Source organism: Pseudonaja textilis, chromosome 3 (genome assembly GCF_049901715.1).
Source record: "Pseudonaja textilis isolate UNSWEBS1 chromosome 3, rPseTex1.2, whole genome shotgun sequence".
NCBI lineage: Eukaryota > Metazoa > Chordata > Lepidosauria > Squamata > Elapidae > Pseudonaja > Pseudonaja textilis.
In genome coordinates, this window is record NC_141992.1 from 33,557,195 (window position 1) to 33,571,308 (window position 14,114).

The window sequence follows — 14,114 nt, forward strand, 5'->3', positions numbered from 1 at the left end:
ATGAGGTGAACTTAACTATCTCAAAACTCTGCTAAACAATTGGCAGAAACCTTTAAGAGAAACGTAAAATGTGGCTTTAGCTTTAAGTATTGCTCCTGCCTATTGTTCAGTGATTTTTTTAAAAAGTATTAGTGAACACTTATGCAGTTAAATTCTAATGCATCAACTTTTTTTAAAAAAAATAACATACACAGGTTTTTAAAAGCTGCAAATTGCAACAAGAAGGGACTATTTGTTCATGGAATCCTAACTAATCAGCACTGTGTATAGCCAGTTTCTGCTGCAAACTCACAAAACTGGTTTTCCGTCAATTCACGGTTTATAAAAAAAAAGTTCATTTGCATAGATCAATGTACACCACTTGAATAATGCTTTTGTTCAACAGTCTGTCCCTAGATGGCCAATGAGATGCCTTTAAGAGGCCCACAAGCAGGAGCATTCTATTGTTAATATTCCTAAGAACTGTAGTCAGAGACATACTAGATATACTGTATATCAGCAATGCAACTAAATAGAATTACCTTTCATTAAATATCTAATCATCCTTTTCCTCCTATAGCCTGGAAGCAAAATCTAACTTTTAATCTCCTTTCTTATTATAGTCCATTTTCTTGCTCTATTTTTTTCTGCATGACTGGTATCTCCTTAATCACCTTATTATCCCAACTTAATTTTTAGTACTGTTAACTTGTGAAAGAATATTAATAATTTATTAATTCACTGATGCCCAAAGCAAAAGGAAGCCCCGATTTTTATTGAACCAACTCAAGACAGGCCTTTCTCAAGGAAAGAATCCAGATATTAAAATTCGTTTCGAATTAGTCAAATTTATACTGACTTTACTTCACATGGTTTTCAGGCATCTCTAGGTTCCCTATATTCTTTGTCTTGAATGTTTGTTCTCAATATTTATAATATTATATTATTAATATTCATTCAATTTTTATAGCTGTCCATCTCAACCAAATGACCCTGAGCAGCTTACAATTACATGCTTATAACACTTATTTTATGTATTTTTTAATATATTGCAAATTGTTTGGGAAACCATTCTCTGAGCTGCAAAACAGTATGGAAACATACTATAAACAAGTATCATGTATCTGCTGCAACAGCCTCACCTCTGAAAATTTACGCATATAAATTTTAGCATGGTTAGAAATACTATATATACATTGTACCATGTAATTCATAATTCCTACTACAGAACCATCAGTCAATTAATATGAATGGCCAATGGTCACTTTTCAGATTATAGCTACTAATAAAAGTAGTTAAAAATAACTGCAAAGTAATAACAATAAGGACTGAAGAATTTCTTATTATCTACAGATTTACTATCTGGTCCTATTCTTGCTTGCAGAATTTTCCAGCACACCAATTTCATGCATCTGATCATCTCTGGGCTTTTACAAATAGATATGCTGAAATTCTTTCTCTCTATTTAAGTATCCAAATAAAATTTCTCTGTTTAAATCTCAAATGAGACTACCCAATTTTCTAAATGATTACCTTGTGAACATCAGAAGGTTCTCACAAAAGCTTTGATTGGTTGGTTGGCTGGTTGATTACTTTCTTGGAAATGATTTTATGCTTCTCTCAAGGATATTTTTATATAGATATTTCTTAAAAATTGGCTAAGCATTTTATAAAATAAGCAACAAAATCTTCTTGCAAGCAGTAATTCAGGCAAAAAGCTACCTCCCACATGAACAAAAATGTTTCCAAATAAGTGTAATAATCAATTGAATATATCCTAGGTAGTCCTTCTTTATTACTATTGCTGATAATCATTTGCCTGTTATACTATTCTCTTTGATTAATTGTCATTTCCTAAGCATGACACATTCTTGAACAAAACTGTAATAAAGGCTGAGTGGAGTTTTTGAACATTGTCCTCTGATAGGGTTCTCCTCACCTTCTGGTCAAGTTGTTGGGACCATTTGACCCTACATCTTGTTGGGCCTGCTGGAGAAATTGCAGGAATAAATTGGGTTATATTATAATCTTAAAGAGTTTTTATACACTGATATATAATGTGAATTTCAACCTTTTCAGCTACATATTTTCCCATTGTTCCATTTATATTATATAAGGAAAAATTTAGCAAAAATTTATATTATATAATGAAAAATTTATCATACAGATTTTTAACATATAGAAGAGAATATTTGTAGCTCAGGATTGAACTATGGTGTCTTTAGTGCTGTCTGAGCTTGGTTGTTTTCTTGCAGACATTTTATTATTCAATGGGTAATAAAAGTGCTAGTACAAATTATGTTACCTAGTTGGGGAATGAAACATATGTAATTTCAGGTTCTTTCACTTATTCTTGTTTCAAATTTCAACAAACGTTTATATATGTTAACAATTACATGTTCATTATTTGTTCACAATTCTATTTCAAATGAAAGTTCTTTTATGTACTTTAAATCTTTCTAAGAATTGTAAGAAAACCATTGAAAATTATATCTCTTTGCCCTCAGTTCTCTTAATTTTATTTTACTCTCCCTTTGACAAAATTCTAATATTTCACAAGTTAACCATTTGTGCTTGCTTATTATTTCTCATCTATCACATGCTCCTTGTGGTGACAGCCACAGATATATTTTTGGGTGCAATCTAGGTTTGCATCTATATATTCTCAACATGTTACACCTAACATAATGGTTTTTAAAATTCACAGTGACCTTGACTTTGTCATACCACAAATATCCTTGCTACCCAAGTCTCAGATCATGTTTTTCTAACTCCAAAAACCTTCTGTTTCTCAGCAACATTCACTCTATCATCCAACCCAAACTGAAATGCAATTTCAAATCAGATAAACCCAGTCCTCTGCATTTTGAAGCACTTCATAGCTCATGTTTTTTTTTTCCTGTCATTGTTTAAATGGTGCATCAGTTGTCACAACAGGTATTTTTTGAAACAAAAACATCATTCTGGTAAGACTTCATTTTTATCACTGAAATTCTCCCTAATAATGACAGCTGTAATTTCTCCAATTGTAAAGTATCTTTTTAAACTTCATTCCATACCTTAACGTGATTGTTTTGAAGTAATGTACAGTTCACATGTGCCATATATTTTTTTCTTTTTCTTCCTAGTACTTTTCCTGCAAATACAAGACCTGGGCTAGGTTTTTCAGATCAACCAAGGAACTGACCAACCAGTTTTTCACCTGAGCCTGACATGGTAGACTGAGAGTAACTGGCCCAAAGCCACCTATCTGACTTTCATGCCTCAGACAGGACTAGAACTGACAGGTTCCTGGTTTCTAGCCTGATGCCTGAAATACTAGATCAAACTGACTCTTATTTGTCAGGGTACCCGAGTATTTTACCTTTATCAATTCTGTTGGTCTTCTATTTTCACATTTGTCTTGTTTATTAATCTCAAAACATAGTAATTTGCCCATTAATATTTCAAATCCCTTTAAAGGATCTTCGAGAACGAACACCAAGTCTCTTGCAAGGACCCTTGTTATAAATTTAGTTTTTCATCTTTACTACTATAATACTCTCATTTTGAAATCTCTATGAAGTATTTCATGAACATTCAATATTTCTTGGAAAGAATGAGTATCATCATTCTACTGAACACTTAATTCTCACAATAATACTGTGTTATGTCTAAGTATATTTACCTATATTATATGTGAAGCATTATTATTATCCTTATCTTCTTTACCATTCATTGTTATGATGATGATCATCATGGGTCTATTGCTCTGCATGTACACAGAGTGGCTACACAGCCAAATAAAGTATTCTATTCTATTCCAAAATAAAGAAGAGTTAGGACAGCGAGCATCCTTGTCTTACTCCTTTTGTATCTCATAGGGATTTGTTAAATCTTCATTAATAATTATTATCCATTTTATGAAATTTTCTCTAAAATTCCTATCTTCCAGAACCTTAAATAAGAAAACTCAGTTCAAATTGTCAAAGGCCTTTTCTTCATCTAAGATCAATCATTTTCATTATGTTGTTCCAAGTATTCCAAAATATCCAAGGTATTTCTGATTAAAAAACACATCAATCCTCATGAATAAATTCTTGAAAAATTATTTTCCATCTGTCAGCTAAAGTTACAACAGAGATAGATTAAGGAATATAGATAAATGTACAAATAGTTAAGATTTATGTAAAAGTATATGTACTGTCATGGAAGCATTGCAATGAATGGAAATGATGTTGTATATGGGAAAAATTGTTTAATAAACATTATTTTAAAATAATAACAGTTACAACTTGTAGTTATTATTCAGTAATATTCAGTTTGTTGTTAAAATGAAATCTTGCTCCTCTTTAATTCAATATTGCCTCTTTCAAATGCTTTACATTTTTCCTACTTGTAGATAGAGTTCATCATGTTTTATAAAGGCTGTAAAAGTTCATTCTCAAAATCTGTATAATAACAACCTGATAATCCATCTGTTCCAGGAACATTTCCTAGTTTATTTCTTTTTTATAGCTTCAGAAACTTCCCTTTTTATTATAGATCCATTCATAATATATCACAGTTCCTCTGCAATGCTTGGTAAATTTCGTTTCTTTAGATATTCATCTATTTTCTCTAAAGAAATGTCAGGTCTTTATACAAAATGAGAATAACATTGATGAATGTTTTTAATGCCTGTACTGTCCATTAATACAGTATCTCTTATAATTTCAGTATTATTTTCTTTTCTTGTTCTTTTCGTAATTTGTATCCTAACCATTTTCCTGGTTTATTTGCACATTCAAATTTGTTTGATTTGCATAATTCACTTTTATGTCCATTTCTCTTGCTGTTAACATAGATAATTACTGTGGTAAAAGCTTAATTTTTTGAGAAAGGGACGTTGGTATAATTACCTGTGAACGTCCTTTCTCATTGGACTGCGAGAGTCTAGTGTAGGGATCATTAAGAACAGTTTCTCTGCTAGAGTCATAGATATTATAGAGGCATCTAGAAAGGCTTTTATCAAATGCATTTATGGTGCAACTTGGAGGACCTTCTGCACTTGGTGCAATGAGACTAGTTGTTTGACCATGGAAGCCTCTATGGGGGACATTACTGAATTTCTGCAGGACGGGTTGGACAAGGGACTGTCGCCTAATACACTTCACAGACAGATAGCAGCTTTGTCTTCTGTCTTATCCATGGGGTCATTGGAATCTATTGCTTACCATCCTTTAGTCTGCAGATTTCTCAGAGGGGCATCAAATCTATGTCCTCCGGTTGTCCACAGGTACCCTACCTAGGACCTCTCCAAAGACCTACAGACTCTTACAGAAACTCCCTTCAAGCCACTAAGAACTATTGGGTTGCATTTCATGACTATTAAGGTAGCCATCACGTCGGCTAGAAGGGTTTCGGAACTGGCAGCACTCTCTGTTAGGGCAGATCTTTGCATCTTTCACCATAACAGGGTGGTTCTGAGACTTGATATCACTTTTGTTCCGAAAATTAACTCTTTGTTCCACAGAGCGCAGGAACTGGTATTACCAGATTTTTGTCCTAACCCAATTCATGAACTGGAGAAGAAATGGCATGCTCTGGATGTTTGCAGGACACTGAAGATTTATGTTAAAAGGACTTCTTCATTCCAAAAGACGGAATCTCTCTTTGTTTCCTTTCAACTGGCTTCGTTAGGAAACAAGATTTTCCCTTCAACTATGGGCAGGTGGATTTGATCCTGCACAGCATCAGCTTATGAGACTCAGGGTCTCCCTGTGCCCAGTAGACGAACAATTCACTCCACTAGGAGTATAGCCACAATAGCAGCTTGGGCTACTCAAGCATCTATTGAGGAGATTTGCCGGGCTGCCACCTGGTCATCTCCTTTCCTGTTTATCCGTCATTACCGTTCACATCTTCGGCTTTTGGCAGACGGGTGCTCCAGAGGGTTGTATCAGAGCAGGCGGATAAGGACCAGACCTAACCTTCCCAGGGGACATGCCGGCTTTGGTGAGCCCCACACTAGATTCTCACAGCTGCCTAACGGAGAAGGGACATTGGTATAATTACCTGTGAACATCCTCTCTTGTTGGACTGCGAGAGTCTAGGCCCACCCTGAGGAAGTCTGGGGGGGGGGGGGAGAAGGATGTTTTAATATTTTTCAGAACACGAAAACATCTGTCAAGAATCCTTCACCGAAAGCTGGGATAGCCATAGCAATGGTGGCATGGTCAATGACCTGTTAACATAGATAAAACTGTGGTAAAAACTTAATTTGTTGAGAAATATGTATCTTCTCTGGATAATTTATTAGTTCTCTTTTTTCTTTATTTAATTTAAAATAGCTTGTTTTTTCTTTTGACTTCTTTTTAAGTTCTCTATTACGTTTTATAAAACAACTTCTAATAGAAATTTTATTTGCATCCCAAATCAATTTTTTTACCAACTAAAAAGAAACCATTCTTAAATCAGTGCCTTTACTTAAATTATTTTTAAAAATATTATTTTACAACCCTCCTTCACTATTGCTTCTTTCTGTAACAACATTTCAGTTTCCATTCCCCAGGGAATCTTCAGAGACACATCACATATAGTATAGAGAAAAATAATTCTGAATCAGTAAAAATCTATTTACTTTAGAACAGATACTATTCACACTGGTCCCAGATTTTCTCCATCAGAAAATGCTATAGACTCAGGAGTCCTATAGACATGCTTAAATATAATATAAATATTGTAAATAAATAAATAAATAAATGTCCCCAAAACATCTCAATGCTGTTAATAATTTCATTGTTGTAGAAGTATCCTGGCCAAATTTGAAATGAAAAGATGTTTTCTTTAAGTTGTCCTAAAGAATGAATATCCTTGAAGAGATCATTAGTTATGTTTTAAGAGGAGTTGATAACGTACTACAACTGTTTGTACTTGTGGTGAAGGGAGAAGTTATTTCTTTCTTTTTCTCTATATTTTCTTTTTTTTCTGCACTTTTCTTTTTATTCTTTTATTTTTTAGTTTGTATTAGTTTTTATCTTTTTAACTGTAATGTTTAGTAAAATTATTATAAAAAATAGTATCCCCGATGAATTCCAAAATAAAATGTATACAGTTTTCAAACAGAGGTTATCCCTGCATAAATTTATCATGTGACTAAGTGTCAACATTATACTTTACTTCCCGTATTTTACAAATATGTCTTGTAGCCTTTACTTATGACAACAGAGCTGAATATATATATATAATATTCAGTTAACCAGGGCAAGTATTGTACATTATGATAATGTAGCCAGTGAAAGATTCAGAAACAGAAGGCCAAATAAAAAGCAGATAATGAGATTATCAGACATTCCAGCATATGTGTCCTTGAAAAATAGAAGTGCTAATTTAAACAGATTCAGAGCTAATGGGTACACAAACATTCATGTCAGCCAAGAAAATACTCTGCTCTCTAGCATTTCATTTGGCAAAAATGCAGGTAGAAGAAGTGATAAGCAGTGAAAGGGACCTTGAAAAATAATGTCTTCTAAAATGGCAATAGAGAAAGAAATTTAAAAATGCTAAGAGTGCAAGCTATATTTGCACATAAACTCATCCTTCTAAAGCTGAGTAAATTAGTGGCATCTCAGCTAGTGCTTTGGGCTAAAAACAAACTTAGCACATTTTGTGCTAAGCCATGATTTGCTTTAGAATAAATTGGTTCATTGCTTGCATTCTACTAAAATCAGTAGAGTTACTTGGGTACTTTCTTATAAGAAAGGAGGGGCAGAAAATAAAGAAAAGTTTGTAGTAGGTAGGGCAAAAAAGGAATTGACTCTGTAAGAGTTAAACGAGGAATGGAAAACAAGACAATTAGTTTATGAGGAGAGGAATATCATCCTTTTTTAAAAAAAGCTGTCAGTCTATAAATATACATGAAATTCTGATAATTGAAATCAAACAAGTTATGTCTATGGGTAGTAATTGACTTACGTTTGTTCAATGACCAATGTTACAGTATCACTGAACAGACTTACAACCAATTAAGGTATGTTATGGCGGTCACTGGACCCCCATGGTCATGTAATAAAACTCAGGCCCTTGGCAGCCTGCTCACACTTAAGACCTCAGGGAATGTTTCAACTTCTCCCACCTGCCTATTCCTTCCCCATATATGTTCTTTTATCTTCCTGCACTCTGTAACCCCTATTATACTAGTTGACTTTCAGCATCTTCTTGTTTCCGCTGCTGACCAAGCATCCCGGCCTGGTCCTGTGCAAGGCAGTTTCTGAGCACACAATATTTCTTCCCCAAGTGGTACATGGTGGTTTTCTCACAAACCCTGGAGAAGATGGCCTTGCATGCCCAGCAGCTTCCTTACAAAAGACCAGGCACACCTCAGCAGCAGCCGCAGCAATAAGATGGTGAAGTCAGCTAGGGTGGTGGGGTGATCACGGAGTGGCAGGGGATTAAGAGTGCAGGATGGTAGGGGTGGCTATGGCTTCCTGGGGCAGTTGTAGCTACACCGCTGGGTCAAGCCTTCCCACTGCACTACAGTTCGGGGGCTTTGTGCAGCCCCCAAAAACTCTTTATGACAAAAACCCACTTTTATGTCACATTGCTGAGCTGAGCTGGGGTGGTTGAGGTTTCCAGAGGTGGCTGAAACTTTGTGCAATGTTGTGGCTCAGAAAGTCCCATTGCCTCTTGAAAAAGTACCTTTGGCACAACCATGACCTGGATGACTGAGAAAATTCAGAGACAAGACAAGCAATTTCAGGCTTTTTCTTTGCAACCCTAACCCTTAGCTCCAACCCCAAGCCTATTTGCGTATTCTTCCCCCATCTCTGTCCTTTTAGTCACCCTGTACTTCCTTGTGGGTTGGCAATGCACTCACAAGGCAAGCAGCCCCAGAACTGCACATATCTGGAGCTGCTTGCCCTACTGTAGCTCAAGCTTTTTGGGGAGCTGCAGTTGTTTGAAGATGTTTCGCTTCTCATCCAAGAAGCTTCTTCAGCTCAGAGCTGAAGAACCTTCTAGGATGAGAAACAAAACGTCTTCAAAGAAAACCCCAGAAAGTCCAGTTGCCTCTTGAAAAAGCACCTTTGGGATCTGAAATGACTTAAATTGAGGTAAGTCCTCAGCTAATGATGGCTGGAATTTGATGGCAATGGGTAATGCCATGATTGCCATCACTAAGCGATGCAATCACATGACATCATGCTCTATAACCACATTGCTAAGTGACACAAATTCCAGTCTCACTTACGATTGTAAGTCAAGGACAATCTGTATATTATTTCTTCATATAATGGTATTCTTAAATAAAAAATTAATTGCTCAGGAAAACTGGTCCTCTGAATAAATGGCAGCCATAACACAATAATTAACAGTCACCAGCCTTTTTCAAAGTTAAGAAAAGAACACATAAGAGGAAAAAAATTATAAATTTATCATATTGAGATGGTGAGCTTTTTATTTATTCTCAAAATAAAGAAGTAATTAGGTTTCCTGACCAAATAAAAATAATTTGCTTAAAACATGATTTGTTGAATAGCTGTAATTGGATTGACTAACAAACTGCACTAAACATACAAAATATAGTTTGCAAATTATAATGGCTAAATATACACATCATAGCAAATAAAAACTGTACTACTAGTTATCACAGGGTAAGAACACCATTTTAATGTATCAATTACTATCAGTCCAGTTATCTGAAATTCTTTAGAACTAAACAAAACCTGCTCTCTATCAATATGAAATGCTGTTCTGAAGAAAAACTAATATATTTTTTCCGGGCTCCAAAATGTCCAGAAACTTTACATTTTTAGTTTATGCTAACTGGCACTAACATTAAAGAAAATCTGATGGTGAATTACTATATACGCAAAAGTATTTTAAAAAGTATTAACATCTAGATAAACTTAACTTCTATGGGACAACTATCACCCTGTCTCCAACCCTTTTCTTTTAGGGGCAGATGTTCAGGGTCTGATGAGATGTTATATAGAGAAATGTATGGGTCACTTTCAGTCAGGATTAAGGGCAATAACTGCTTGTTGATTGATGACCTTTACTGGAACCTCAATGGGGGAAAGATAAACCTTCTGGTCCTACCAGATCACTCGGTAGTCTTCAATACCATCAACTATGGTATCCTTTCAGACCATATGCAAGGCACTGTGTCCAATGATTCCACTCCTTCCTCAATGGATAGTTCTAGTCAATGGCTGTAGAGAAGGAAAAACTGATCCAATGCAACAGAACTTGGTTTTCTCCTTCCTACTTTTTATATCTACATGAAGCCACTCAGAGAAGTCATCCATCAGTTCAGAGCGTAGCAACATCAATATATTGATGATTCCCAGTTGTACATGGCCATCCGGATCACAGAAATGATGCAGTCAAAGTCTTGTCCTAGTGTCTGGAAGCTGTTGGGATCTAGATGGGAAGAAACAGGTTGAAGTTGAAACTGAGTAAGATGGAGTCGCTGGTTGTTCATAGAAGTTCTTTGTCATCTCTAGTACTGTCTCTTGAAAGAAAGGCACTATTTCTGTGTATTAGTCTCCAACCAGAGGACACTCACAGCTGGATGGGCAAATGACTGTGGCCAGGAGAACCTCTATCCAGTTTCAAATGTAACACTTAGATTGCAAGGATCTTGCAAGAAAAACTCATCTGATTAACACTTGGCTGGATTACTGCAATGTGCTCTGCATGCGACTGCTTTTAAGACTGCCTGAAACTGCAGCTAGTACAAAGCATGTACCCATCTACAAACCGGGCCAAGAGTTCATTTTTGTTATATTATGTCCTTACATTGATTGCAAAGAGATTTCTGAGAGCAATTTAAAGTGCTGTTTTTATTCTGTATGGCAGTGTGGTACCTCCAAAATCATTTCTCTCAAAATGTGACATGAAAGTTCTAAGAAAAACAGTTGGTGATTCCATGAAATCAGGGGGGGCTGAGATCAGGAGTCAAGAAGCCCTCATGTTATTGAACACCCTTTCTCTGGAAGTCAAATTTACCTAACATCCAGAAACAAGTTAAGACAAGAGGTCGTCTTCTACAGAGCTTTTAATATCATCCTATTATAGTTTTAGAAATTGCTTCAATTTTAGACTCAATGGTGATTGTTTCTGTTTATACAATAGATAGCCCATGTACTGTAATTGCACTTTGAATATTTTATATTCTTTTTGAGTACAAACTAGGGTCTTATAATTGCAGTAGTAAGGAAAGATAATAAATGAACTACTTCCTGGTGACTTTATGGATATTTCCATTAGGGAAATATTGTTAATATTTTGTTAATTTCCCAATCTAATCTTCAGTGCTAAGATTCCCTGGGTGCCATCCACAGAGCAATAGAGAGATGGCCTTAAATATGGAATTCAACAACTATTGTATAAACATCAACTTAGGACAGATAGACTGGAGGGAGGGAGGGAAAAAAAATCAAGACTGCACTCCTTTATTTCCTTTACTATAAAGGGAGAAAGAGAAAATCTCTGTCAGGCTTTCCAGATTACAGGTAGTAATTACAGGTAGTCCTTGATTTATGACCACAATTGAGCCCAACATTTCTGTTGCTAAGTGAAACATTGAGTTTTGCTCCATTTTACAATCTTTCTTGTCACAGTTGTTTAAGTGAATCATTGTAGTTGTCAAGTTAGTGACACAGTTGTTAAGTAAATCTAGCTTCCTCATTGACGTGCTTGTCAGAAGGCCGCAAAAGGTGACCACGTGAACCCAGACACTGCACCCATCATAAATATGAGCCAGTTGCCAAGTGTCTGATTTTTTATTACATGACCATGGGAATGGTGTGTAAAAAACAGTCATAAATCACTTTTTTCAGTGCCGTTGAAACTTTGAACAGTCACTAAATGAACTGTTATAAATTGAGGACTACCTGTATTATAACCTACAATAATAAAGTAGAATTCCGGTTTTTTTTGTTAGAGGGCAAAGAATTGGTCAAGGTAAGTTAATTGCTATGATATTTTAAAGAAAAATGGCCTCTTCCTTCTGATATTGATTTTTTTAACTTTCCACATAATATTGTACTACTCCTTATACTGATTCATTTAATAACCATCGCAAGAAGGATCATAAAATTGGGCAAACTCACTTAACAAATGTTTCATTTAACAACATAAATTTTGGGCTCAATTGTGGTCGCAAGTCAAGGACTACCTGTAACATAAGTGTATTCTCAGAATTTTAGCATTAAAAGTTTCCCCTATTGAATGCCTGTTTTTATTTATATTTATATATTTATACATACATACATACATACATACATACATACATACGCACATATACATACATAAACAGGCTGTCAGGATGCATGTTTTAGAGTTGCCACAAGCTTCATGGACAGTGATTTAAAAATGCTCTAAAGATATTTTGCCAGGTGATGGGAAAATGGCATCACCTGGCATAACAAAGTTCCAAATAGCACAATTCAGCTGCCACTTGGAATGTGCTGAAATTTCTAGTATGTATATAGTATTGAAACAGTGATGTCTACACTGGCTTTGGCATGTTGTGAGGATAGCTGATGACTGGATTCCAAAAGACCTCTTGTATGGAGAATTAGTGCAGGGAAAGCGCTCTAGAGGGAGACCACAGCTGCAATATAATATCTGCAAGAAGGATCTAAAGGCCTTGGGAATGGACATCAACACTAGGACCTCTCATCGTTCAGCTTGGAGGCTAAAAATGCAGCATGGCCTTCTTCAATTCAAAGAGACACTCATTCAGCAGGCTGAGGCAAAGAGGCAGTCCCGGAACCAGTGAAATCCGGGGGGCTGGACAGGAGACAGACTGTATCTTCTTCAGTGTGGAAGGGCTTGCCACTCTCTAATTGGCCTTTTTACCCACACTAGATGCTGTTTTAGGACCTCTTTTCAGAGCACGATACCATAGTCTCTTGAGACTGAAGGATGCCAATTCAAAGATATTTTAAAACGAAAGTAAAATCTTTTCTAAAAATCTATCTTATTCTCTTAATTTTGAATCACAATTTAATTCAATCAAAATTAAAACTTTTCCTAATATAACTGTAGATCACTATGCCAAGATAAGCAAACAGACTTTTACCCGCTCCCTTGTGTTTCTACCACCACCCCTACAAAAACATGTTCCAGTAAGACCACAACCACATCTATACTCTCAGATACCTGCCAGGCAGTAATGGCATTATAGCAGAAGCATATAGCAGAAGTATGGTTGTAAAACAATAATGTGATTTGCTTACTGTTCTGACAGCAATATTTTGGATTTAAACTATAGTTTTCACATATTAGTAACAAACAGAGTTTAGAAAATCTTTATTCTCCAGGGCAAACAACATAGCATTATTCTAAAGTTTTAACTTTCTTAGAATGTGACAGTATCATTTCTGATTGACAAAACTAATTATACACTATGGCTATGCCCCAACTCAGTGCACGTCCCATTCACTGGATTTTGAACATCATTATCAAGGACAATATAACAAAAACATGATGAGTGACTATATCTGTGGCCTTCTTTGAGAAAGTGATTTGCAGTATAGCCACATATCTAGAAAATCTAATTTCTGAAGCATTTTGAGTGATTTTGACTGTCTTTGTGTATTTGTTGCACAATTATATATTATTCTTTATCTAACTACTTATAAAGATAAAAAAAATATCCTGTTTTGTCTCTACAAATACAAAACTTTTGTAGGCTGTGGTCACAAATCAATGTATTTGCATATACTTTAGACATAAGCAGTTAAAATATAACCCTTAGAAGCCAGGAACAAAAACTGTGTTACAAAGGAGAGATTGGGAGGGGAGGGAAGAAGAGAATGATGGAAAGAGGAGAGGAGAGGATGATGGAGAGGATGATCTGAAGCAAGGTAAATGGCCTCAAGTAATAGCATAATGGGTGCACTGATGGAAGACCTGAAGGACCAGGTTGGGGACAAGTAATTTTCAATAAAATCTATATGGTTGTTAAGAGTCAATACCAACTTCATGGAACATTATCATTATATAAAGCCACCAATTATATCTGACAATAACTGCAAACTAAGTCATTACTCAAAAAATTAAGGGTTAGAATTTTGCAATAATGTAGTCAATATTTATCTTCATTACTACATTACCTCCAGAATTTTTCTTGACCTTTACAAAATCTTATGAATAAAGTATTA

At 35.4% G+C, this 14,114-nt stretch overlaps 1 protein-coding gene across 10 annotated transcripts in view; it reads right to left on the reverse strand.

Moving 5' to 3' along the window:
* The window catches only part of CHD6 (chromodomain helicase DNA binding protein 6), a 147,082-nt gene that overhangs the window by 89,681 nt on the left and 43,287 nt on the right, over nucleotides 1-14,114 (reverse strand). For 5 of the 10 annotated variants that reach the window (XM_087929195.1, XM_087929193.1, XM_087929194.1 and 2 more), the window contains one exon: nucleotides 10,039-10,362. The exons of 3 other annotated variants lie outside the window; for them this stretch is intronic. The gene's annotated coding sequence lies outside the window, so the exon portion shown is untranslated. Of the gene's footprint in view, nucleotides 1-1,918; nucleotides 1,969-6,015; nucleotides 6,185-10,038; nucleotides 10,363-14,114 lie in introns of those variants that run through there. 2 more of the 10 variants (XM_087929197.1, XM_087929200.1) reach the window with 2 other exon arrangements.